We start from the raw sequence: 26,900 nt of genomic DNA, 5'->3' as shown, positions 1-26,900 counted from the left end.
CATGCGTAGTATGGTCTGATAAGCAAGCAAGGCGCTAGATTCAAAATCACTAGCCCAGCAGCCACCCACGCCGCCGCGCCCAACGACACGCTGGGCTAAAAGTTCCCGTAATTTGCTTTCACATCGCCAAAATACCTGCGACCTTGGAAAAATCCCCACGAAAGTTCTCGTAATTTCGCCAAGTACCTACTATTTAGCGGGTATTTTCTTTCGGGGAAATTACGCGTAGTTTGCTTTCACATTACCAAAATACCTGGTATTTTCTGATCGGGGTAAATTTCCTGATCAGAGAATACCTGGAACTGGCGAACTTTGAGGCGGTCTGAAACCACCTTTTGAAAGGCAAGTTAGTGACAATAGATCACAGTACTGAAAGGAGTTTGATACCAGTAATTTCATGATTTATGCCTGATGACAATTGACATGCTAATCCATTAATATATTCTCATATCACCTGGTTTGAAGTACCTACTTAGCCCTTCTTCAGATTTCATAACAAAAATGCAAGTACCTGTATATTCATAATTTACTCCTTAAAAGTGTTTAAATAAATTGACCTTTTGCTACATGGATCAATGTGCCTAAGTTTGAGTGTACTCAAAGTAAAATGATCATGCTTTTAACAAAATAGCATAAGACCGCACACTCTCTGCCTGTTCTCATATACCCATTATCTGAAAACATTTGCTTTTTAACTTGTAAACCCTTTGTACGTTTGGTGTATAAAAGTGTTGCACATATACCCCGAACTACAACTCGGTGTAATATCATTCAGATGTTGGTTACCTGTGAAATACCATTGAAACTGTAAAGAGAGATTGCAGATAGCACTATGCCAACCTATAGAGTAGGTTTTTGCAGATATAGAATCTATACTTATAAGGAGACATTTTAAAGTGTAAATGGTGTTAGAAAGTGTTGTCATAAAAAGCAAACATTCACTAAAAGTGGTATACTAAATATTGCAACAAAAAATCTGATGTTCCTTAATCATTTATAAGCAGCTATAAGAAAAAAAACAAATTAAACATTGAACTGTATTGGCGATAGCATCCCATTCAATAATAGTAATGTTTAATCTTGTATTCAAATGAGCGATTTCCTTATGAGTATAAGTGGTTACACGATCTTGTAGAAAATATAATGAACAATAGGATACTGAGAACAATAATTCTTATATTAGGAAACACATACACCTAGCATGTTGACAGAATAGACAAAAATGGCTAGCACACTTCTAACACTCCTGTCACTGCATATCAATTCTTTAGAAAATTGAATGCTTCCCATAGATATATATGAATTGATGGATGCATTTTTTCACATTTTGCCAGCTTGTCGACCAAGCATGGACATAGATAAATTCATAATGCGAGTGACAGATAAAGACAAGGATCACGTGCGTGGGTCGTTTAGAGAAGAGTGTGCATCATCTCTAACTACACATGAAATGCTGACGTCAATATACACTCAATGTGTGTGTATGACCGTGTGTCAGGACTTTCTGCTTCAATAAATTATAAAATTAGAGACGCTTTTAAGCCATTACAATCTGGAATATGGTGACAAGCAAAATATCAGAAGATAGAATTCGGAGGAAGCTTTATTTTCACCACTCAACATACCTCCATCCACTTTTCTGGTACATGACAATGAACTGCATGAAAGCTTTAATAACAGAATTAATTAAAACCATGAACAATGTACATAGCTACTAATGTGAATGGCAAAAGCCGTGCTCACTTTCGTCTTCAAATTTAGTTCAAATATATGACAATATAACAATGGTTTATAACTGTTTCACTTCATTTCACTGACTGAAAGTTTCATCATCCCATTATAAAGAGTAAACTAAAATCTTTCAGACAGCTAAATTGGCAACCAGAGTACAAATGACTGAACCAACTCTTCTCTGAGGGATGTTCCCATATCAGCATCCCTACTTGGTTTCTACTATGAGGGGTGCTTCATAAAGTCACATATTGATTGACCTTTTCTTCCTGGGTCAAACTTACGCATTTGTGATGTGTGGTGGGTGGACTTGACAACAAGGTTAAGACTATGCGATTGAGCATTCTCCCAAAATAATCGTTTTTGTTTTGTTTTGACCAACTGCACTCTTAGCATATTTTATATTTGTATTGTTAGAACTTTATTCTTTAACCACCAAAAAATTGCAGATTGATGACTGGAGAATAATGAAACTGAAAAACAATCCTTGAGGAGCTGTGGTCTGGTGAGAAAGAAAATAGCCTTCTTGAGCAGATCATTTTGCATTAAGTTTCACTTGCAAGAATTTAAAGTATGTTTGAGTTAATGTTGGGAAAGTCTCAAAACATATCTTGCAGTCTTACAGATAGCATACTAGTAGGACAAAGTCAGTCATGTGACAAATTTTATGAGAAATTCATTCTTGAGTAATATCTGCAGAATCTTGCACAATAAAATACCGGTACTAAATACTTCACAGTATATCAAACTACAGTATAACGTCTCAATGCACTTCCAATGATTTTGGATATCATCATTACCCCTGTATCTGGTTTGCATCATGCTTTCAAAGAATGACTTTGGAAAAATCTTACTTTGCATTGTGTGTGTTTTTTCTTAACTTACACGCTTAAAAAAATTTTGTGACATCGGCTTCAAATATGGCCCAGAACAGAACTTCAATTTAGGGAAAGAGATTTTCCATTTCACAAAATGGTCTTTTCCATTTCAGAAATTCTTGAAGGACAAGTCCACCCAAACAAAAAATTGATTTGAATAAGAGAAAAATTCAACAAGCATAAAACTGAAAATTTCATCAAAATCGGATGTAAAATAAGAAAGTTATGGCATTTTAAAGTTTCGCTTCATTTCACAAAACAGTTATATGCAAATCTCGGTCGGTATGCAAATGAGGAACTGATGACATCACTCACTCACTATTTCTTTTTTTTTATTATATAAAATATGAAATATTTTTATTTTCTCGTCATTGTCATGTGAAATGAAGTTTCATTCCTCCCTGAACACGTGAAATTCCATTATATTAACATTTTGTGCTTCAGGCAAGGAGGTCCTAATCATCTAATTCGTAAAAAATGAAATATTGTATAATTCAAACAATAAAAAACAAAAGAAATAGTGAGTGACATTGACTCTCTCAATTGGATGTAACTCGCTCGTTCATATAATTATTTTGTTAAGAATAAGCAAAACTTTGAAATGTCATAACTTTCTTATTTTACATCCAATTTTGATGAAATTTTCAGCATTGTGCTTGTCTGATTTTTTCTATTGACTCAAATCAACATTTTTCTGAGATGGACTTGACCTTTAAATTCCATTTCTGCATGTCTGAAAAACAGAAATCCTGTTTCCCCATAGACTTGTACATGAAAAAGTGACCATTTACATAGAAATCAATATGCATTGAGTAGCGATGTCAGAATACTCGCGCTCGTCAAAATTTGTATCTGCCACTGTCTTAACAACGCTTTAGAATTCACTCTAATCTAATTTATTACAAGCAAATAAAATATTTTAGGAAACACATTTAACATGAATACATCCACACCTTTCAAATTATTGATATTATGTTAGGGTTGAATGAAATTTTATCAATAATTTTGGGACTTTTGAGCAGTCGATGAATTTTGCCTATCAGCCATTTTGGATTTGAGGAGTACCACTATCGTGCTGTTACACCACCTAACGTAGAGGGCAGCAAAACACGGCCATGTTGCTGCCTTCTACATTCACTGGTTATAATCAAATGATGTTTGGTTGCTTATTTCAGCTTAAGCTTGTAAATGTTTTCTATACATGGAGTCGAGTGCAGTCACGATGTGTGGATTGTCATGATTGTAGCAAAGTGTAATCATGTTTTGTGGGCTAGTTAGCATAATTGATATTTCATTAAGATTTTGAAGTAATTTCTGTTGCTGTTCTGTACATTTTAGGAAAATAACCTTTTCCGTGATTTTCCATTTGAATAGCCACTTTCCATTTCAAAAGGCTGTTTCTGTGAATTCCGTCAGTTTTCCGCAATCGCGGAAAATCACTGTCCCTATTACCGGTAACTTAATTCTGAAAATTCTGATACTTGCTTATCATTCACACATTAAGAAAAGCACTGCCTTTGCATAGTTATTAGGATGAAATATGCGGTTACAAATTATCTCATTAATCCTTGAACCTATTAATTCTTATTCAGAACTCTGTAAAAATCTGAGTTTATAACATGATAAACATAATTTCAGCAAGTGAAGAATTTAATCTATTAAAGTCTTGCCCATTGCATACGAATGATCAGAAATGTAGGGCTTATTCATTCAGTTATTTAGTTTGAGCAATGACAACTATCATATTTTTTGTTTCTGCTTTTCCTCGAGTCAGTTTGAATTCTGCATAATAGGATTTCTTAACTTTTCAGAAAATGATTGTACTGAGGTTACTGAGGTAATGCAAAGCTCATGCTTGCCCCCCCCCCATTCTCTCTCTCTCTCTCTCTTGCTATATTTTTCCCTCTTTATTTATTTACAACTCTCTTTCTTTTAGTCCCACTAACTGATATCACACAGTATCAAGAAAGTACTCACAATTCAGATGAAGCGTCCTGGTGTTGTTGCCCCAGTACACAGCGGTAGTACCAGCAGCCAACTTGTAAATGCGCGACTATGCACAATGAGGGACGAGTAAAGCTCCACAGCTACCATACACAACCATCAGGATGCACCATACAAAATGTCCTCGAACACGACCAAATACACACAAGTCGGTCAGCATTCCTCCTCATGAGGGGCAAAGAGTGTACGGCATAACCAGCTACTAGTACTTTTGGTATGAGGATACGCAGGGCACTGAGGAAATGAGGGAACGCTGTCTGGGGTGAAAGTATTCTGTCTTCTCTCCAGGCAGACACAGCAGTGAATGAGGGATGTGTAACAAGGCAAGCTGAGTAAATGACCCTGACCAGATTGAATTCAGGCAATGCACTGAATACCATTCTTGCTCAAACCTCACCTACTTTCTCCCTCTCTCCTTCCTAATACCTATACCTTTTACTATCTCCGCCCCCTCTCTGACTCTATCAATCCACATGCTCTCTCTGACTGTCTTTTTTTTGTCTTCCATTTCCCAATTTTTTATCCAATACCTGAAGCCTACACAGATTTACAATTTCATTTCTCCACAAAATGCATAAATCAGTGCATTTCTCACTCTCATCCTCTTTACCCCTTGCTGCCGCCACTTTCTTTCTGTATTTCTCTCAATTTAATCCATCCCTTCAAATTTATACATTTATTCAAGTTCCTTCCATCTCTTCCTCTCTCTACATGGCTAATAACTACAGAGCAAGCAAACGGCAAAAGAACTGTGCATGGGCAATAGAAAGGAAGCATCATTATGAACTTGTAATATGAAACTGTAAATCAACAACAGACTGCCTTGAGGGGTAAGCCAGCAAAATGGTTTAGGGAGGGAGGGGGTCAAACCCTATCAACGGGATCAGGTAGAATCCATACCAAGGCCCCGGTCTCGTATGTCCGCTTTCCCAGTCTTGCTTCGGAATTCATCGTTAGTGGGGCTATGTATAAGAATGTGTTTTTGCAGCTTAGAAGAAGGTATTGATTTAACCTGTAGGACATTAATCTGGGCAGTTGAAGTAATCAGAATATTGGCATCCTGTCCGGGAGGTGGTCAATACTTCTAATAATGGTGTCTAAAACTAGGATAATGAAATTAGCAAACCTTATCCTTTTCTTCCATCCCCTAATTCACCTCATCAATCAGAATCCTGCATTATTTGTAATCTCATTTCATTCAATAAGAGGAAAAACGTACAGTGGAATAAATAGGCTGTTTATGAAGAGTAAACCGTATATGCCCACTGAAAAAAAAGACTTGTGGATATCCTTGGAAGCCTCTGTACATAGTCCCTACACAATTAAAGCTACTATAATAGAAATCCAATCATCTGAAAAATTATCGAAACATATATATATATAATCCAAGAAATAAACAAATCAGTGGCTTTGCTTAGTGGCTAGCATTTAAAACATATTCTTTCAAATTCTCTTATAATGATGTCATACACCCCTCACTTGAAACCCCCCTCCCCCCATCGTTAGATTCCATATCAAGGCTGTGCTAAAGAAGATTGCAGAGTGAAAGACAGATTTTTTTTTTCTTCAAACTATGATTTTTGACTGGAGATAACCTTTATGGAATTTCACTTGCTGTGTTTATTTGATTCTTATAAATCACTCCACCAGCTATCTGTGCTGCCTACTGGAGGCTCAAATTACTCCCCCAATCTGGGAGTGTATGACCTTATGTCAACTTACCAGGGTCATGGTTATGGCAGGCAGCTTTTCTCTCCGACCTTGTAAATGACCTTTCACCCCAACTACATCAGCGGAGAAAGTGTTGTTTTGATAGCCTTGATTTCAGACTGAACAGTTTTCTTTCCAATGAAAATATTTCTTTCCCAAGATAAATCAGGTACATCAAGTTATTTTTCAGGTTTCAGTTTAAGAATTCAGATTGATAATATGATTCTAGTCAAACTTTGACACAATGCTCACTGATCATATATAGGCCTAATTATCAACATTAATCCCACACTTTTTAAAGCCCTTTCAAGTGTTTGTAAGATTCCTATTAGGTTTTGACAATAGGCCTAATATTTTAGAAGAAGCTGACAATCCAAGAAAACAAAAGTGTACTAGCTAATAGCCATCTTATCATCCACTGATAATTTGTTTGTTTGGAAAATTGAAACTAAACTTGCAGTTATTAATCACCCTTTCTCAGTAATATATTTTTTTCAAAAATATATATTTGGTCCTGAACACTTATCTTACAAATACCACGATTGGGCCAACATCTAGAACATTTTGTCCATTCTAAGCCTAAATGGTTTTAGATCAAAACAAAAAAGAGCATTTTATCAATTTTCGTCAGGATCCAACTAAAATATAAAATACATTAGCCAAAATTAAATCACACTAAATGAACAATGAATATTATAACCCATTTATTTCAGTAAATCAAATTGAACAACTTAGTGTAGACTAGCGATTTACTGAAAGGGGGATGAGGCAGTTTCAACTCAAGACAAGACTGAAGATCATGCTGGCAACTCACAAGTGTCAAACAGTTACCTTGTGTCCTGTAAACCTCTCTCTTGCTTTCTGATAAAAAGATCTGAAAAATGACATATTTCTATATATTACAATCAGCATCACCTGTTCACAGTTCTGGCACCTTGAGAGGGGAAAGGAATTGACCTTTACTTTGACCAGAAGTCACGACTCGTGCCCCATTCTTATTGACCGAGATAGCTTGACAATCTGTGCAGTGAATCTAGGGCAGACCTATCTGCCCAGCAGTATGCCTTGGCTGTCCATTTCTTTCATACATCTAGTGGGGTGAGCTATGAGAAACAGTTCAATCTAAAACAAACAAGCATGCACTTGGACTTGTAGTAAGGACTAAATCAAGACCAAATTTGAAGTATGATGCAATATTACCATTTACTATCATTCTATGCAAAATGGCTGGACCTCATGGCAACAACATCCTACCCAACCAAATGAATTCGCCCATCTCCAAATATGATAGTGGCTTATGGCTCACCAACAGGCTCAGCTGGCAATCTTAAATTTGGTGGGTCATTCAATAATAACATCATTTTTCATCATTAAAAAAATTGTGTATGTTAATGTTAACAATCCCCATCTTTGACTATAATACTGCTTTAAAAGGATGTTCCAGGCTGAATATATTTATATCTCAATAAATAGAGTGAAATTCCGAGCAAAATGCTGAAAATTGGATCACTGATAACAAAGTTCTTGAATTTCAGATAAATTCCGGTGAAATAGTTCTAGGCATGTCTTCATGAATATTCACTAGGTGGGCTGATGATGTCATATCCCCACTTGTTCTTTTGAAATTTATTACATGAAATTAGGTTTATTCAGAATTTTCCTACCAAGAACTATAACAATTGGATTGAGAGCTGATTAAATGCATTAGTTATTTCTTGCGGCAACTTAATTCATAATAATGGAGACACATCAAATACTTATTTATGAAAAAAAGAATAAATGATTTCATGTAATAACATAAAAGGAAAGTGGGGATGTGATATCATCAGCCCATCTTATGAAAATTCAAGAAGACATGCCTAGAACTATTTCACTGGAATAATGTAAATTTTTGAAATTCAATAAATTTGTTATTTGTTACCCGATTCTGATCAAATTTTCAGCATTTTGCTCTGTGAATTTTACTCTATTCATTTAGGTATATTTTCAGCCTGGAGCATCCCTTTAAATTCAAATTTCAACAAATTATTTGAATTATCATAATTATTTTATTTTTGATCCATTATAACAAACAAAAAGAAAACCCTCCTACTTTTCATTGAAATCTGAATATGCAGCCTTGTGAGAAAGTCTGATTTGTGTGACATAAGGGGAAATCATGGGATGACAAAATAAAGTTTGACTTACAAATATGTATATGAATTCCAAATAATTTAGGCCCAACTTCCTTAGAAATCATTCAACTAAGAACAATTCAATTTCTGATGATATATCATTATTGCATAGATCTTCAAAACTGATCTCTTACTCATCATCCAAAGTTGCCTGTTTTAACACTATGCTGTCTTTAGGTTGCATGCATTAGCAGTGGATGTTCTCCATTATTAATGAAGGCTTTTAATTATCAATGAATACCTAGCACTTCTGCTGAGTTTATTACACTCCTATGAGGCACCCCTTACCTCACTCTCTTGCAATTACTTCAGGTTTTATTGTTTGTTGGTGCACTGGCAAATGCTTGCGAGGCAGCTATAAAACATTTGATTATCAAAACCTACACCAATCAATAACCATAGCAGCTGTGTTTATAGTCTAAGCTCAATCAAGATTGGCTCATCTCTCATTTTCAAACTTGCATGAACTGCAATGAACAAAATATCAATAGTAGAGGAAAGCTGCCTATAATAATCCACTGTAACAGAGACATTCAGAATCCCAGAAAAGACAAGAATTGAAAAGAGCCTGTTGATATATCAAAATATTTCCTCCAAGTATATTAAAGACCCTCACCAAGGTAAAAACAACCAGACATCAAAAGAGAGGTGATGATTCTATAATATAAATATACCAAAAATATTACATATATCTCTATCCATTACTTAAAAACAATTGAATAAAAATCAAAGTAACCGCCCCCCGCAAATTTGCTTTGTTGCATAGATTGAGCAACCCCACGTCACCTGGAAATGATGACGTCACGTTGTGTTAGGAGAGTCGTGATTCCATAGATATATACACAGAAAAACTGGATGATTTCGTTGATTTCCAGATTATGAATTCCATTTTTTTTTTCATTTTCAACGGAAAACGTCACTGACAATTATTCAGCGCTCAAGTTTCTTTGTTATTAGGCCTAAACTCTATGTCAGGAAAAGTTGTTGCACATAATCTGAATGCAGATAGAAATGGAAAGATGCACAAAATACGCAGGAAATAAAATGTGGCAAAACCTAGTCCAAAGCTGTAGATTTCATCAATTCAAGCTTGCAGGAAAATATATTTACAATATCACTGTATATCGTGGGTGGTCATCCGAACCATCGTATCACACATACAACAGTGCAAGCCCATTTCAGAGAAAGTTAACTTCAAAGTTTACTAAAAATTTCACACTTAGTTCATGAGCCTTACAACATATTCATTGCTAGAAAAATACATGCTTGGAAAGACCAAGATATTTGCTTGACATTGGTATCCTCATTTTTACACAAAACCAAGGATCAGAGAAAATATCACAAAAGAGCTCCATGCTGGTAATGTCACTTTGAGCAGTTTAGATTTCCCATGCACCAAAACTCCATAGGGGATACAACAACCATGACAGCGATTTCAATGCGCACGGTCAGTAAAACGTATTGCTTTTCATGTACAAAGTCAAATGTAGTGTCGATGGCCGATATGACGGTTTGGCTGACTGCGCACATTGAAATCGCGTTCAGTCAAAACGTATCACTCTACTACAGTACACGTTTCCAATTGGGTTGTGCATTTTCTTAAAAATTTGTACGGCTTCGCCCTGAAAATCCCCTCATATCTCAGAAACTAAAGTAAATTGCAGCCTAGAAATGTAGTTTTAAATAGAATAGGACTTGTACTTTCATTTTCTGCAAAAATCTCAAAATTGATTGTTGAACAAAATTTACTGATATGACAGTTCGGATGATCGTCAATGTTACGATAGAAGTGAAAAAAATAAAAATGTGTAATCGGGAAAGCAAAAAAAAAAATCATCCACTTTCTCAGTGTCCAAACCTATGGAATCACAACACTTCTAACACAATGCGACATCATGGTCTCAAGGCCAGTGAAAAGTACAATAGAGTCTATTTTCAATAATTGGAGTTATTCTAAAGCCAAATACTCAGCTGACAAGTGGTGAAAATGCATAAAGCTTATTGCCATATTTAGTAGTTTATAAACTTTCACTTGGTATAAAATCTGTCATTTTCACTTTTGGGTCCAGTCTGGGTCTTTAAGAATAATTTGTGCAGAGATCCAAAATTACTCATCATTTCAAAACTAATATGAAATCAGTAACATATAAAAGAAAACCAGGTTTAAGAAAAATTGAAGATGAATTAAAGTTTATAGATGAATTGCAAGCTTCCCGCCCAGAGAAAGTGTAATTTGATAGAAACAGACTTGAAATATTTGCAGATTGCACAAAAGTTCTTAAAAGCCAAGCGCACACTCTATGATAAAATACGAAGCAAGTTTTTAATAAATCACATTTTGCATTATATGCTTTTCACACTGCACTTTTTGTCCTAAATTGGTGGGGCTAAGGGGGGGGGGTCTTAGCCCCACCACTTTCCCGGGGTTAAGCTTAGCCCACTTCCTTTTCACACTACGTTTTAGCAAAGTGGGCTAGCACGGTAAATAGTACGGTACTATCTGGCCCTGCAAAAAGGCAGGGTTAGCCGGCTTATTGTGGTGCTAGCACCACAATTGCGGTGCTAAGAGATGCAGTGTGAAAACGAAACAGGGCTAAGGAAAGTGGGGCTAAGCATTATCCAATCACAGGAGTCGGATTGCGCGTTAATCACGCTCTGTTTGGTAAAACCATCAATATTCATGAGCTGAGGAATAGTGCGGGGTTAAGGCATTAACCACGGTTGAGCAGATAGTATGGGGTTAAGAAAGACAGTGTGAATCGAAAAAAAGATAGTATGGGGTTAAAGATAGTCCGGGGTTAAGGATAGTATGGGGTTAAGGAAATGCAATGTGAAAAGCATATGAGTGTACTCCAAATCAGCTTCAAGTCACAGCTGATTATGATGTCATTATGACTTAGAAAAAAATTGAATTTGCTTTTATTCCTACAAGGAGGCCAGAATTTGACTGAATTTTTTTTCAGTTAGTCCTACCACAATTCTTAACTCTGATCGCTAAGATTTTATTTTTGGAACATTCATATAAAATGTTATTACCGTACAAGTTCTTTCACATTCGGCTCGCAAAGGATCGGATAGTGTGCGCTGGGATTTAGACCCATCCATTATAGATTTAAATCATGAAGAAAGAGAAGCTTACCTCAATTCCTTTTGTGCTTAGAACAAGATTCATGAACACATCAATGCTGTTCACACTGCTTATCACAAACCTCTGACCTATATGAATGAAATCAGGAATATAAAGAGCATGCAGTTCTTCTACTCAAAACTTTGAAATTATGCTGAAATCAAGCATATTACCATACTTCTCAATAATACACTAACATGTTTTTTCACACTGCATTTACTTAAAGGGGAAGTTCACCTTGACAAAAAGTTTATTGTAAAAATAGCAGAAAAAATAATAGAAAATATTGCCGAAGGTTTGAGAAAAATTCATCAAATAATTAAAAAGTTATTAGAATTTTCAATTATTTGAATTGTGACGTCATATGCGAGCAGCATTCCTACATAGCGAATGGTAAAAAATCAATGAAATTTCATTTTCTCAGAAAATTAAAAACAGTATTTACTGTACCTTTAGTATATCAATAGAAAAATCATTTCACACCCGATCATGAAAAGAAACCAAAATTAAGTCATCAGGAATCATACAAAATTTGAAATTCATGCATTTTATATTACATAACACATGGGGCAGCTGCTCGTTTATGACGTCACAAATCCAAAACTTTGGACTCTAATAACTTTCTTACTCTTTAACGGATTTTCTTCAAACCTTCACCGATATTTTTTACAATTTTTTCTGCTATTTTTACAACAAAGTTTTCTTCAGGGTGAACTTCCCCTTTAACCCAATACTATCCTTAAAGAGAAATTCCAGTAGTTGCAGTAAACACTGATTTCATGAGAAAGTCTGTAAAACAAGGCTTAATTGTCAGTATATCAACGAGGATCTAGATCTGGTACAGTTACATTAACTGAACTTTGTGAAATCTTGAAATCTACGCTGAAAAATGTTCACACCGAAGATCCCCAACACAGATAAGCGCACGTGGGACAATGAATAATTATTGCTTAGAGCGTCGGGCCCGACGCTCTACCTGAATCCTGTGCTTATTTGCTGATTTCTCAGCAATTACTCAATTTCTTCAAGAATCCTTTGGCACATGCGTTTTATTTACACAAACAGACACTTTGGTGGTCATTTCATTGGATTCTGTACGAACTCATTTTGACATCAGTACCAAAACTAGCATTTACCTTTAACCCCGGACTATCCTTAACCCCATACTATCTTTTTTTTCGATTCACACTGTCTTTCTTAACCCCATACTATCTGCTCAACCGTGAATAATGCCTTAACCCCGGACTATCCCACAGCTCATGAATATTGATGTTACCATACAGAGCGTGATTAACGTGCAATTCGACTTCCGTGATTGGCTAATGCTTAGCACCACATTTCCTTAGCCCTGTTTCGTTTTCACACTGCATCTCTTAGCACCGCAATTAGCACCACAATAAGCCGGCTTACCCTGCTTTTTTGCAGGGCCAGATAGTACCGTTCTATTTACCATGCTAGCCCACTTTGCTAAGACGTAGTGTGAAAACGAAGTGGGCTAAGCTTAACCCCGGAAAATTGGTGGGGCTAAGACCCCCCCTTAGCCCCACCGACTTAGGACAAAAAGTGCAGTATGAAAAGCATATGACTGACAGCCAGTATGGATTCAGAAGTAATCATTTTACATGTCATGCTAAAACAGACCTACAGGATAAAGTGGTATCCGCATTGAATGCTAATAAGTTAGGGGTAGGAATATTCATTAATCTTTCCAAGCCATTTGATAAAGAAAATCACAAAATTTTGTTATACAAATTACAATATTATGGTGTACTTGGGTTTTCATATTTCTGGTTTGAATATCATTTCCATAATCAATATAAATTTACAAATTTAGCATTAAATTATATAATTAAAGGGATGCACCGGGATGAGAATAATATGATTTAAACAGATCAAGAAAAATCAGACAAACAAAACACTGAAAATTTGATCAAAATCGGACTAGGAATAACAAAGTTATGGCATTTCAAACATTTGCATTATTCTGGTGAAACTGTTCTAGGCATGTCTTCATGCATATTCAATGAGCAACTTGATGATGTCATATCCCCACTTGTTCTTCTATATTTTATTACATGAAATTAGGTTTATTTAATTTTTTTCTACTGAACTGGAAAAATTGGATTGACAACTGATTTTAGTGCATTAGATATTCATTGCTGCAACTTGTTTCATAATGAAGGAGAAAGATTATTCACACATGTATGAACAAATGAAACAATTATAACTTCATGTAATAACATAAGAAAAGGGATAGTGGGGTGTGACATCATCAGCCCACCTAAAGAATTCTCATGATGACGTGCATATTATTATTTTTACAAATTATTGCTAAACTTTGAAATTCAATAACTTCATTATTTGTTATCCGATTTTGATATTTTCTGCTTGCTTTGTGAATTTTACTCTATTTATTTAGATATTAATATTTTCATCCCATACATGTAGTACCCCCTTTAAAACTTCATTAAACATAAAGTCACACAAGTTTTGATATTAGGTGCCTTGCTTTTTTAAAATTTATTTATGCAAATGATATTCTAATGTCATCTAGTACATTTGATTTCATAATGTATGCAGAGGATACTACACTTTTTTTACACTCTATCAGATTTGAAAGATATAAATGACAATATTAATTCTGAATGACTATATGTATCCAGATGGTGTAAAACCAACAAAGTGATGGTAAACATTGGTAAATCCTCTTTCATATACTTTCATAACAAAATGTAATGATCTTAAGTGTCGATTCCATCCAATTATCTAATGCTAAAGTTGTTTCTTTTTAGGGGTTCAGGTCGATGAAAATTTGAATTGGGATTCACATGAAAGCTATTTAAAGGTCAAGTCCACCTCAGAAAAATGTTGATTTGAATCAATAGAGAAAAATCAGACAAGCACAATGCTGAAAATTTTATCAAAATCGGATGTAAAATAAGAAAGTTCTATTTCAAAGTTTCGCCTACTTTTGACAAAATAGTTATATGAACAAGCCAGTTACATCCAAATGAGAGAGTCGATGATGTCACTCACTCACTATTTATTTCGTTTTTTATTGTTTGAATTATACAATATTTCAATTTTTACGAATTTGACAATTAGGACCTCCTTGCCTGGAGCACAAAATGTTAAAATAATTGAATTCCACGTGTTCAGGGAGGAATGAAATTTCATTTCACATGACAATGCCGAGAAAATAAAAATATTTCATATTTCGTATAATAAAATACAAAAGAAATAGTGAGTGAGTGATGTCATCAGTTCCTCATTTGCATACCGACCGAGATGTGCATATAACTGTTTTGTGAAATGAAGCAAAACTTTAAAATGCCATAACTTTCTTATCTTACATCCGATTTTGATGAAATTTTTAGTGTTATGCTTGTTGAATTTTTCTTTTTTTATTCAAATCAAGTTTTTGTTGAGGTGGACTTGTCCTTTAATAATCAAAGTGTCAAAATGTACTGGAATAGTGTAGAAGAAAAGAAGTTGCTTTCCTTAATCTTGCCTTACTCTCTATTTACAATAATTCTCTAATATTACCACACATTCTTTACTGTATTGCTGCAAAGGGTAATTGCAGTAAGACCAAATGAGATAAACTTTTTAAATTACAAAAGAGAGAATTCGTATATGCACCCACCAACATTCATTATCTTTCACTTTTAACTCCTTTATTTTGTAACCTGAATACTTTTAAACATTTTCCATCTTTGTCAATATCAAGTTGCAATATTAGGGTTTTTATACTTTAAAAAATTACCAAATGAGATTAGTAAAATATTTTGTATTAATAATGCGTTATATTGTCACAGTACATATGGAAAGTAAGAAAATTCTTTGTACAAAAAGCTACACATTTAGACCTCTAGCTGAAAAGAAAATTTTAAAAATACTTTCCATTAAAATATTTCTAATTTTGCAGCTATATTACCATTTCATACCAAATCATTCATCTCTCACATGTGTTCTTACCTTTGTAACCTAAGCTCTCATATTTTGCTTTGATTATTACTAATACATACCTTGGTCACATTTGTTCTACGGCGGCCGTACGGCGAGTCGAAAACAGCCGTTTTAACATTTTTTTGTACCAGCTACATATAGGTGGTTTGAATAAAAAATAAATAAAATGGTTTTCGACTCGCCGTACTGCCGCCGTAGAACAAATGTGACCAAGGTATTAGTAGCCTCTAAATTATAATTTGTTACTTGAGGAGACAAGGCCACTATTGACTTTATTTTAAGTCCTCCTTTTTCATTTCTTATAATGAAGAATCCTGCTCGCAATTTCAAAACCACGGACATAGAACACATTGCTACTAAGTTCATTGCTGAAAATGAATAAGATAAATTGATTGGATTGACAACAGTGTTAATGCATTAGATATTCATTATTGCAACTCCTCTTATTATAAGGGATGTATATCATACAAACATGTATGAAAATATGATATAATTATGATTTCATGTAATAACATAAGAAAAGGGAAAGTGAGGGCATGACATCATCAGCCCACCTGATGACATGTACACAACTGTTATCACAACATCTTGCTAAATTTTTAAAATCAATAACATTGTTGTTCGCATTTTGCTTGGTGTATCTTACTCTATTTATGCAGAAACAATTATTTTCAACCTGGAGTACCCCTTTCAATGAAAATTTTGCCTGTAAAAAAAGCATAAAAGCAGCCAAATTGTTCTGCAAAAAAAACATTCTACCTTTTAAATCATATATTCACAAGCTATATCCTACATGTAGAGTGCCCCCACATCTGCTTTGCACACTTGTTTCCATGGTTGCGCACATGACATTCCTAATATAACCTAAGGCTATCATGATTGTTTTTCCTGGCCACCTTTTTTGTGTTGAATTGCTTGCCCCCCCCCACCACCCCCTTCCTGTGCGATACACTATCATATGCAAAACACGTTGAACTTTTACAGGGATCAGCTGGATCAGATTACATGAAGTCTAACAGAATTTTACCAAGTTACAACTTCATAACACATAGGAAAAATGTGTTCACTGTCACTTAAGGTGACACTTTTGTTGTAAATATCTTTGTTGGCTTTCTTTTGTCATTAACTTTATAAAATGTCTAAAAAAGTAAAAAGACAAATAACTGAAAATTTGATTTTCCTTGACTACGTAAAAAGCTATTGTAGAAATGTAGGCCTATATCTATTTTGTTTAATAGTTCTGCTTTTATTCCACCCTATCTGAGTCAATTCTGTTTCTCCTTCCAAGGACATTTGGGCTTGTTTACCTACCCCTCCCCCTTCCTGAAAAAAAATACCACCACTCCACTCATCATCGCAGAACCGTAATACAGGAATTATCAAGATGATTAATATTTCCGAAAATCAATCTCTTTGCCAGGGACAAACTTGATTCATGATAATCACATTTGGATATAAATATTTGAAGGACAATATCTTTGTGATAGATCTAGTGTTATCTTTATCAATTATTTCAAGACATGATCTGTTGCTATTTACAACCTAACTCCACTGCCATGGGCAACTCATATTTGTTCATCTATACTGCTGTGTAATTGGCTAATGCACTATCTTATATCACCTTTGTAATTTATTGAAAGCAAAAGTCATCTAAGAGATAGATCAAGTAGAGAGTAACAGTGAATGATGAAGGGTGAATTTATAGCAAACAGGAAAGCTAGAGTACAGAGGACATATAGATGAAGAGGGATGTATTGAAGATAGCAGGAAATAAAAACAGGTGATTTAGTGTGATCTGCACAGCAACAGTTGTCAATACAATTTTTATTTCTATGCAAATAGCTATTTCTCTTAATGTTATGAATCAGATATTGTAAATACTGTGATATGAATAAAAGCTTTCCAACACTTAATATCATAACAGAAGTTATTCATAAAGCTCAAAAGGGAAAAGTATTAATTTTTTCATTACCCCCCCCCCCTTCTATCCATCTTATTTTCCAATATCTCCTTACTCTTCCTTTCTTTTTACCCCTCTATTACACCATGTTCACTCATATTTTTTTATTTCAATCAAGCTTATCTAAAGAGATATACGATTAAAAGCAAAGTAACATGACAAATGACTAAAGAAAGCAAAGTCATTGTAAATTCACCCTCACCCCCCCCCCCCCCCCCCGCAAATAATATGGGAGGCTTAACGATTAGTAGCCTTTGGGAAAGTGATTCTTTTCCCCCCACCCCCTTTTTTTGGCCATCAATATTTTAAAAAGCCTCATAGCTTATTCTATGATTACTAAAGGATGCAAAATTTGATTTGTATTTTCTGCTAAAAATACAATCACTGTAATTTGAGGGCGGTGTGAAATTACAGTCCATGTGGCACTAGAATTGCATGAAATCATCCACACATCTGATTCAACAAATCCATACCCAATTCTGAAGGCATCTGTTAAAATGTAAATAAATAATCCAATATTGGATATATAGTCTACTGGGAATTCAATGGGACTAAAGCATTGCAACTCTGAATAACAAGGTGTTCCCCTGTATTAGATAGCATGACGATATGTATAAACACATTTGATAGCAATCTACTATAATGGCTAGATGCTTGGTGAGTCAAGTAAATGAAATACGTTAAGAGAGAATAAAGATGTAGAATAAAACGTTTAAATTCACTGGAGTATAATTCTTGTACATGGTGATTTGATAGCAATTTCTTAAACCTCTCTATGTTTGCTCTTTTAAACTTGATTTACATTTGCATCTTTAGATTTTCCATTTTTCTGAATTAATTGTCCCACTGTTTAAAATAATCAATATTACTTTATACAGCTGAGGTTACATACAATAAACACATGTTCTGTATAGTCAAACAGGGTCATATTGATTGACAAATTCAATAGAAAATACATACGACTGAGAAAATTTATATGCACATGTGTTGGTCTTATTTGCATGTCCATGACTGTGACACACTCATGTGTCTGCATAGCAAATTAAATATAGTTTTAATAAGTGGATCATGATAAACATATCAATCTTTCTATTCAGATCCTGTTGGTCAGTGCTCAACTGAGAAGCCATACATTTTACCCACTTAATTATCTCCATCTTTCTCCAACTCGTAATCCAATCTTCAGATCTGTGATTAATGCATTATGGTAGCAATTTCAATCTACAGCATTTGATTTATTTATTTGCACGTGTCTATGGGGGTGAAGGGAAGGGGGGTAATAAGGTTTAATTATGATGATGTAGAAGTGGTTTGTCTTGCAGAGATATCAACATACGTTATTCATCATCATTAAAATTCACCTGTAATCAGACATGATAACCTGTCATTATAATATGTTATGAAATAACGTAACAAGTCTAGGGCCTGCATTGTCTCTGTATCTCTTTCCTATACACACCCACACACAAATTACACACCTCTTCCATTCTTCCTGAAAATATGCAAAGGATTTTCTATGATCAAGTTCACACTAAGATTAAATGAATCTGATCAGCACCACTTTCTCAAAAAAAACAGTGCAACACCTACTGAACTATGACATGTAATAAAGATTGAGGTGATAGCCTTCCCCAATCAAAACACTTTTACCAATACCGATTTTGAGCAGTAACAATAAAAAATAATTAATTACAGGAAATGTAAAATAATATTTCAATGCAACAGTAGTTAAAATATTATTTATTTGTGTTAAAATGCAGGAGTTTTGCTTATTATTTTTAAACAAATTCAGATGATAGTGGCGTGAATAAAAAGACATGTTTTTCATCAACTATGGAATTTGGCTCCTCGGCACCAAGAAGATTAAGGTAGTTTATTTTTGTGCAAGTCAAATGTCAGAGTCAAAGGAATGACCTACCTTACCTTGGGTTGGGGCTGAGCAAAGAATTTAACTAAAAACAATCTAGCATGACTCTACACACCCCCAAGGTATGTGCTGAATAAGAATTTAATATGCCTGTGATACTTGACCTAGGAAATGAAAGTTGACTCGGCAGACTGTCATAATCTATATCTTTACATTTCCCCCTTCCTCTTTTCATAATTTTTTACCGTCATTTGTGAAATGCTTAAAACAACCTTTTTTCATTGATTCCAATGGTTGTATTTTTTCCAGCTTTCCTTTTGCATTCCCCTGCTATATATATACATTTCCTTTATTCTCTTAATGTTTTTATTGTTGTAACAATAATTCATTCACCATTTCAATTGCATCATGAAATAGTTCCCTTATGCCTATCAATGAATACACTCTCAATTTCATGGAATTAAAGTGACCAGCCAACACACTGGATCTACATATGCAGGTAGATTTAACTTTCAAGATTTGCTTAAAGATTTCAATAAAAAATCATTCAAGGTTTAAAGATATACATCATTTCAAATCAAGTAACCAGCAGAGTTTACCAGAACTATCTGGAATATATTTGATTTAGAGTGTACATTTAGAGTGTAAACCATTCATCTCTGGTTGGAAAATGTACCTCTAATTTTATCAATGCTAATTCTCGACAAGAAAATTGATAGGAGAGAGATGGACAAGAAAAAATATAACAAGTTCATTTATTATTTACTAATTAACATCTTAGTATATGCAGTTTTAATCCATTTTGTGAAGCTTCATCATGAATCTCATCATAACATATCTCTCAAGCACCTAAAGACATCACCTTTATGTATTAAGCGTAATATCAAAGTTCAATGTAAATAGTAGTACCACAGAATAATATCTTATCTTGTACCACAGAATAATATCTTGTAGGACAACATAATTAACCTTGTAGTACTCCTGCTACATATCATAATAATTTTTGTGGATTGAAAAAGGCGAACCTGCTAGACTAATGAAAAATAAACACAGCTATAAAAATGCTGCAGTTAGTGACTTACAACAAATTCAACTGTCACATTCCACTTAAAAACCCTGACTTCATTTCTTTTTTTCTTATGAGTTACAATTAACTAACCTTCCTTCATTAAATAAGGAACATCAAAACAATATCTTGCAAACAAAATATTAAAGGGTTGTATACTTTGCTCGAAACATGACCTTGTCAGACAGTCGCTACTTGTACATAAGTCATGCATCAATATGCCAAAAACAACTCTGTGAATATTTATGGGCACAAGATAAAAACTCTTTAATCTTCCTTCTGTCAACACAAATACTTAAACTAATTCAGAATCTTCAGCAACAAAAAGAAAAGAAATGAATTACATGTACCATGCAAGAAATATTGGGCATGTATTTATTTGCTCATCTATGGACAACAAGAAGATCAATTCAAAAATAGAACAAAAGGCTATGAAATTCCGGATGATTTAGTTTGGGTGACTTTGGTTTAATTTGCAGATATTCACCAGAGTCTAAACATATTTTATCATTAAAAATGACAAACATGTATTAAACAGGGTCTTTTCATTACAATGGAAATCAAGGATTTAAAAAATAGAAAACTCAATGAAATTAAGACAAAGATAATTTCAATGTTAAAAGGAGAATGAGCAGGACAAAAAGAAAATGAGGTCTAAAAATGAATATGTTAACTTCAATCAATAATGATTACAATTTTTTACGTACAAAACAAAATTCTGTTTCAAGGAATATCTCCCAAAGTAAATCTTATTCCAAGGGATAGCTACAATATTATTACCTTTCATGATTGGAATAACAAGAAAAAAATATTCATTAATTTCTTTGTGTGTGTGTGTGTAAATTTGCAGGACTAATATGAGAGCTGACAAAATAACATTATTTCCCATACAGTTTACACACTATAAGCACAGTAAAATTCAAAGCAGAGCAAATTATGATTTACAATAGTTTTTACGCCCTGATGAATGTTCCTTCCTATATTCCTTCCTATATACCTGGCACTTATTTTAATGAAAAGTTTGCCGATACGTTGGCCTCCTGTGCAAGCAATCATTGGTACTGTTGCAGCAGAGTGTACATATAACCATAGTATCAATAAGCAGAGTCTATATAGGGACCGACAATTACCCCACACAATAGGAGAAATAGGTGAAAGGACATGATCAGAGACCAGTTCAATATCAGCAGTAGATATGAATTGATTTTAAAGATAAATACCAGTTGTGGTAATGATCTCAAATAAGTTCGAACAGAATCCCATGAAATTACCACCAAACTATTTGTATGTATAATGTGCCAAATAGCTCGGGGAGAAAATGTGTAATTGCTGAGAAATAAGCATGGAATTCCATCAAATGTCGGGAATTTTTCAAAGCAATATAAACTCATTGTCCCACATATGCTTTTCTGTGTTAGTGATCATCTGAATTACCAATTTCGAGCTAAGATTTCAAGATATTACAAAGGTAAATTTTACATTAATGTACCAGATCTAGATGTGTGATAATATTTTGACAATTAACCTTGATTTCAAAGACTTTCACATGAAATAAGTGTTTGCTGCAACTGCTTTTTTTACCTTTAAATGACAACTTGACATAAGCATACATTTTGCCAGATGTCTTCATGGATTCTCCAAGCAGATCTCAGCTGGATATCAAAATAATCCATCAAAGGGAAGGATGAAAAAGTACTGATACTATAGTGATAATTATATTAAATAATTAAAGCTTGATTTGTGAATTTGCAACCATGGAATACATCCATTCTTTTTTTTTTAACCAAGTTAAAAAGAAAAAGTTGAATTCATAGTATTTCAGTAAGGTGATATAAGATCAAGCAAATTACCAAATGTGCACAACTGGCATGGCTCAAAATTGAACAAAGCCATCTTGAAGCATGTAAGCCAATAAAAGATAAATATTTAATTAATAACCTGACAACGCCTGCTAGTGTGTTAAATAGTTTGTTCTTCATTGATCCTTTGAACTGAAAACCACTATTAATGTTTGCATACCACAAGATCAAAGATGCTGAAAGAGAGGGGGGGTGTGGGCATTGCTCAGAACCGAGAGGCAACCTAAGAACTCCACTTGTTAGAGAGTGCAAGGTGAAACAAGAGTTGCTATAGGGTCCCTGCATCGGTTATTGCATTATGACCAATTTACTGCCCCTAGGGGATTCTGCTTCAACATTTCAAACTGACATTAAAGCCCTTTACCATTATTATGAATGCACACCCATATTGAGAAAGCTATATACATAGGAAAAAAATCACAACCCTAAACTTCATTAGATCACAAATATTTCTGGTTCTCCTTTCACCCTTTTCTCCCAAGGTGTAATAAGTGGCGTTGATTATCTCTCTGCTAAGGTAACTTAATTTGTTTTCAGGGGAGCACTAAGCCCTCGTCTTTCAATTATGGCTGGAAGGCAATCTCAGCTTTCAATAAGAATTCATCTGTAGGATGAGCTCTGATGATGAATACCACAGATTGAGACTTAATGAAAACTTGGCTTATGCTAAACCTCACCTTCTCATTTTCCCCTTCAAAATTTATGGTGAGAGCTAACTCAGAGTAATAGGTTAAAGATAACAACACCATGTCAAATTATATTGTGGTCATATTGACAATGTATGTGGATATATATCTGCTTGTAAGATCATCCATAAAAGACATTCATAATTGTAATCATCAGTACCATGCATCTTCTTATGACCTGGTCCGAGGACCAAGAGTATAACCTTCTCCATCATACACAAGTATGCTTTCCACAAAATGCTCCATATTCAATCCACTACAATCATCAAGAATAGGATTGTTTTATTAGCATTTCATTTTTCATATTCAAGAGAGGTATGCATGTCATATCTTTGAACATCATCATTTCCAATCTGATAGTATGATTTATTCTAAACACAGAAAAAAAATATTAGAAATTGAAGTACATGTATGAATGCTATCATCATTATGGTACAAAAAACTTTCTTTTCGATAGAAAGAGGGTTCATTCCTTGAAACCATATTTATTTTGACTTTTCTCTCAATCAGGTTTAAGGGAACAATATTGTTTAATTAACATTAAAACTGTCATATATCCTAGACTTCTCCAATTATTTTTATCCAAGAATTCATACCTCAATAGATTTTTGAAAACTAAACAGTACTTATTATCACCTGACAGTTCACAATACTGATGGAACTTGAATTTAAATTCTTAGAGATAAGAGCCATAACAAACTAGCAATCTTACATAGATTTGATAAAAATGGATGCCTTTTTAGAAGTGTTGATTTTTAAAAGTGAAAATTCAACTTATTTTTTTTCACTTCACATGAACTTCATAAATAATAATTAATCAAATAAGTAAATCAATTGAAAAAATCTTCTTCAAAATCAAGTAAAAGAAATCATCTAATATTTCTCATTTTATTGCGATAATGAAAAGCTGGACAAGCAAACAGAAAGTGGGAAAAATAAAAACAAACATACAGACAAAGAATGACTGAAAACCCAACAGAATGCCTCCAGCAGTACTGGCACCACCTTTAGTGGTGGAAGCATAAAATCTACAATTCTTATCTTTCAACAAGGAGCAATTATATTAGAAATGGGTCTACCAACTAGTGCTTATAAAAGTGACCTTTGCAGTATAGGTTCTTTCAAATAGAACTTCAATAACTGCCGCATCAACATTACAAAATACATAGATAAAATGATAAAGCAATATATTCCATTACTCTTTCACTGACCAAGCAAGAGTGTTTTTCTACTACTGATTGTTATTCTTTCATCTCAAGAGCAATGAAATATTATCCTTATATGCGGTTATTGAACAATTTCTTCGCATCACATGTAAATTTGTCTAGACAATGCAATCATACTTAAGTTATGTTTGGCTTGAGTATTTCAGTTCAACTGAAATGTGAGCTCTTTATGATTTACCAGAAAGTTCTGATAGTCATTCATGACTTATTTTATCTGTTTGATGATGTTTATCAAGAAAATTATACATGTATCATTAATTACAGGTTTTAGAAATGCACATGGGTTTAGATATCTTTAGTATCAACGTTTGATTCATTTGGTTAACATAAATGAGAACACTCTAAACTTCACTGATCTAAAATAAACCCAGGGCCCTGTTGCATAAAAAACTGTTATAAATAATAAGTTTCCCCTTCCAATGGTAAAACCATGTTAACTGAACTAAATATGGTAAAACAAAATTAAACATAATACTTCTGTACAATGTTGTTTACTATATGAATTTGGGGTTGTTCTTTGACAGTTATATAGTTTAAATTAATGTAGACATTAAAGCAATAAATATTAGGAATTAAAATCTTTTAACAATTAAAAAAAATTATTTTCCAGATCAGTTCAAGTCAATCAGGTTGTATAAAGCACTTTTACTGTATATCAGCTAGATCTTCCCTTTAAACTTGTTGTGTCTTTGTAGCCATTTGAGGAAATTAGAAATATATAAAGGATAAATTGTCAATGACAGAAAGGCTTTAAGGCAGGATAAGTTATAATGTATTATCTTGTTGCTATTCAATCCAAGCAAATTGCAATTTTCCTATGACATACACCACTGACAGAGTAGGGATTTGATGCAAGTAGTGTCATCTTTGCCTCATTTTCTATGCAGAGTGTCAACTACATGGCTGTTCAGAAATCATATTTGAAACCTGTCAAAACTTGAGATAGAATCTAATTATCTACTGGAGCCATATCATGTCACATGATCACATATTTCACCCTTCAATAAAACAAATTCCATGATGCAGATTGAAAAGTCTTATCTATGATATAAATATTACTGAGTAATGAAAATGAAAATTAATAATGCTCCAAGTGCATGATTGATTTGGTAGTGTGCATGGCAGAGAGCATGCCTATGATTTTAACTCTTCTAATACTTTGCACCTACATTTTACTTTTTTAATAATCACATGATAGTACTATCCAAAGATATGAACTATTTTTGGCAAGAGTTGATTAAACATTTGGGAAAATGTGTTGAATAATGGGCCATTCTTAGCCACGTGTGTGACCAAAATTATGACAAATCTGGAATTTAATTTCTTATAAATCTAAAATTTTTAGAGATTTAGTCATTCAAAGGTTATATAACATGAACATGATAAGTCACATCTCATTTGAAAATATTTGTTGCCACATGTAGGATCAAGGTCGGAGCTCAAAATCATCAGTCAGTTATAAATCTAAAAAAAAAATCAGATTTCTAACTAATTAAAGAAATGATTTGTCAATATTGTGTCACACACATGACCAAGACAGTCCTAATAATTAGCACACTTTAATCAGTGTTTGTGTCTACAATTGATTTTTTTCAGCAAATGTTTGATAGTTCTTGCTGGACATACCGTAAAAATTCAAATTATTCAATAGTGTGAAGTTCAATTTCATCTGTAAAAAATGAATTGTAGAGAAGTGATTTTCAATCACAATCATTCAAAGGGCTCCTATTAAAAGAAAGACAATCCAAGGCTATAGCCTCCAATGCCCTCAGAAATGGCCCTGATGCCCTTCCAAATATTTGTAGACTCTGCATGCCCTGCAGTAAACCAGTGCATGTGTCCTATTGATAAGTACATTTTACTACTGATGCCCCTTTTTGGCCATGGATGCCAAAGAATTGCCTTCCATTTCTTTTAAGAGTCCATTTCAAACAAATGGCCTATCCTTTTTATTTCTTAATTCGAGCCCTGTTGGCAATGAACTAAAATGCAAAGCTATTCATCAAAAAAAACTTTTTTGAATTAGGAAAAAATAATGCTCTTTTTAGTACTTCATTGTACATCAACTTATCGCTTTTTTATTTCATTTGAATTTTATTTTTATTTTAAGTGCTTATTCCATGTTATATTTCATTACTTTTTTGGGGGGGTGAGCGAGCTTCAGTATTACTTGTTTTAAGCAAAAATCAACAAAAAACAAACACACACACACAATAAAAAAATCCACCTAAAGGACTATGTATAGCTAGTACATATCTAGCTTAGATCTTGACCTATTCTGAACTCTAACTTTGTCAAGACTTCATTGGATCTCATACTAAACAAAATTATTTCAATCACTCAAACTATTGCCTTTAAAGGTCACTTTCCTGAACACCAAGTATTTTACAATGATCTATATGTGAATTATCAACATCTCTCTGAACTTGGATATATATAGTTACTTGTTACTAGTTAAACTTAGTTATCTAACTTGGATATAGAAGTATTATGAGTCTACCTTAGATCTATACAAAGTAAAAACATTATTCAAGTCTAAACTTATATTTGTCACATTAGGTTGAAAAATGTGTGACAAAAAAGTTTAATTCATAAAAATAAATTTTTGTTTACTTCGATGGACTTAATTCTCAGTGCCACAGT

At 33.8% G+C, this 26,900-nt stretch overlaps 1 protein-coding gene across 6 annotated transcripts in view; it reads right to left on the bottom strand.

Annotated features, from left to right (window-relative positions):
- The window catches only part of LOC121410308 (poly(rC)-binding protein 3-like), a 122,034-nt gene that overhangs the window by 76,188 nt on the left and 18,946 nt on the right, over nt 1-26,900 (bottom strand). For 5 of the 6 annotated variants that reach the window (XM_041602310.1, XM_041602306.1, XM_041602305.1 and 2 more), the window contains one exon: nt 11,637-11,713. The gene's annotated coding sequence lies outside the window, so the exon portion shown is untranslated. Of the gene's footprint in view, nt 1-4,586; nt 4,926-11,636; nt 11,714-26,900 lie in introns of those variants that run through there. The other variant, XM_041602308.1, reaches the window with a different exon arrangement.

The sequence above is a fragment of the Lytechinus variegatus genome, chromosome 3 (assembly GCF_018143015.1).
Source record: "Lytechinus variegatus isolate NC3 chromosome 3, Lvar_3.0, whole genome shotgun sequence".
NCBI lineage: Eukaryota > Metazoa > Echinodermata > Echinoidea > Temnopleuroida > Toxopneustidae > Lytechinus > Lytechinus variegatus.
This window is presented reverse-complemented; position numbering and strand designations above follow the sequence as displayed.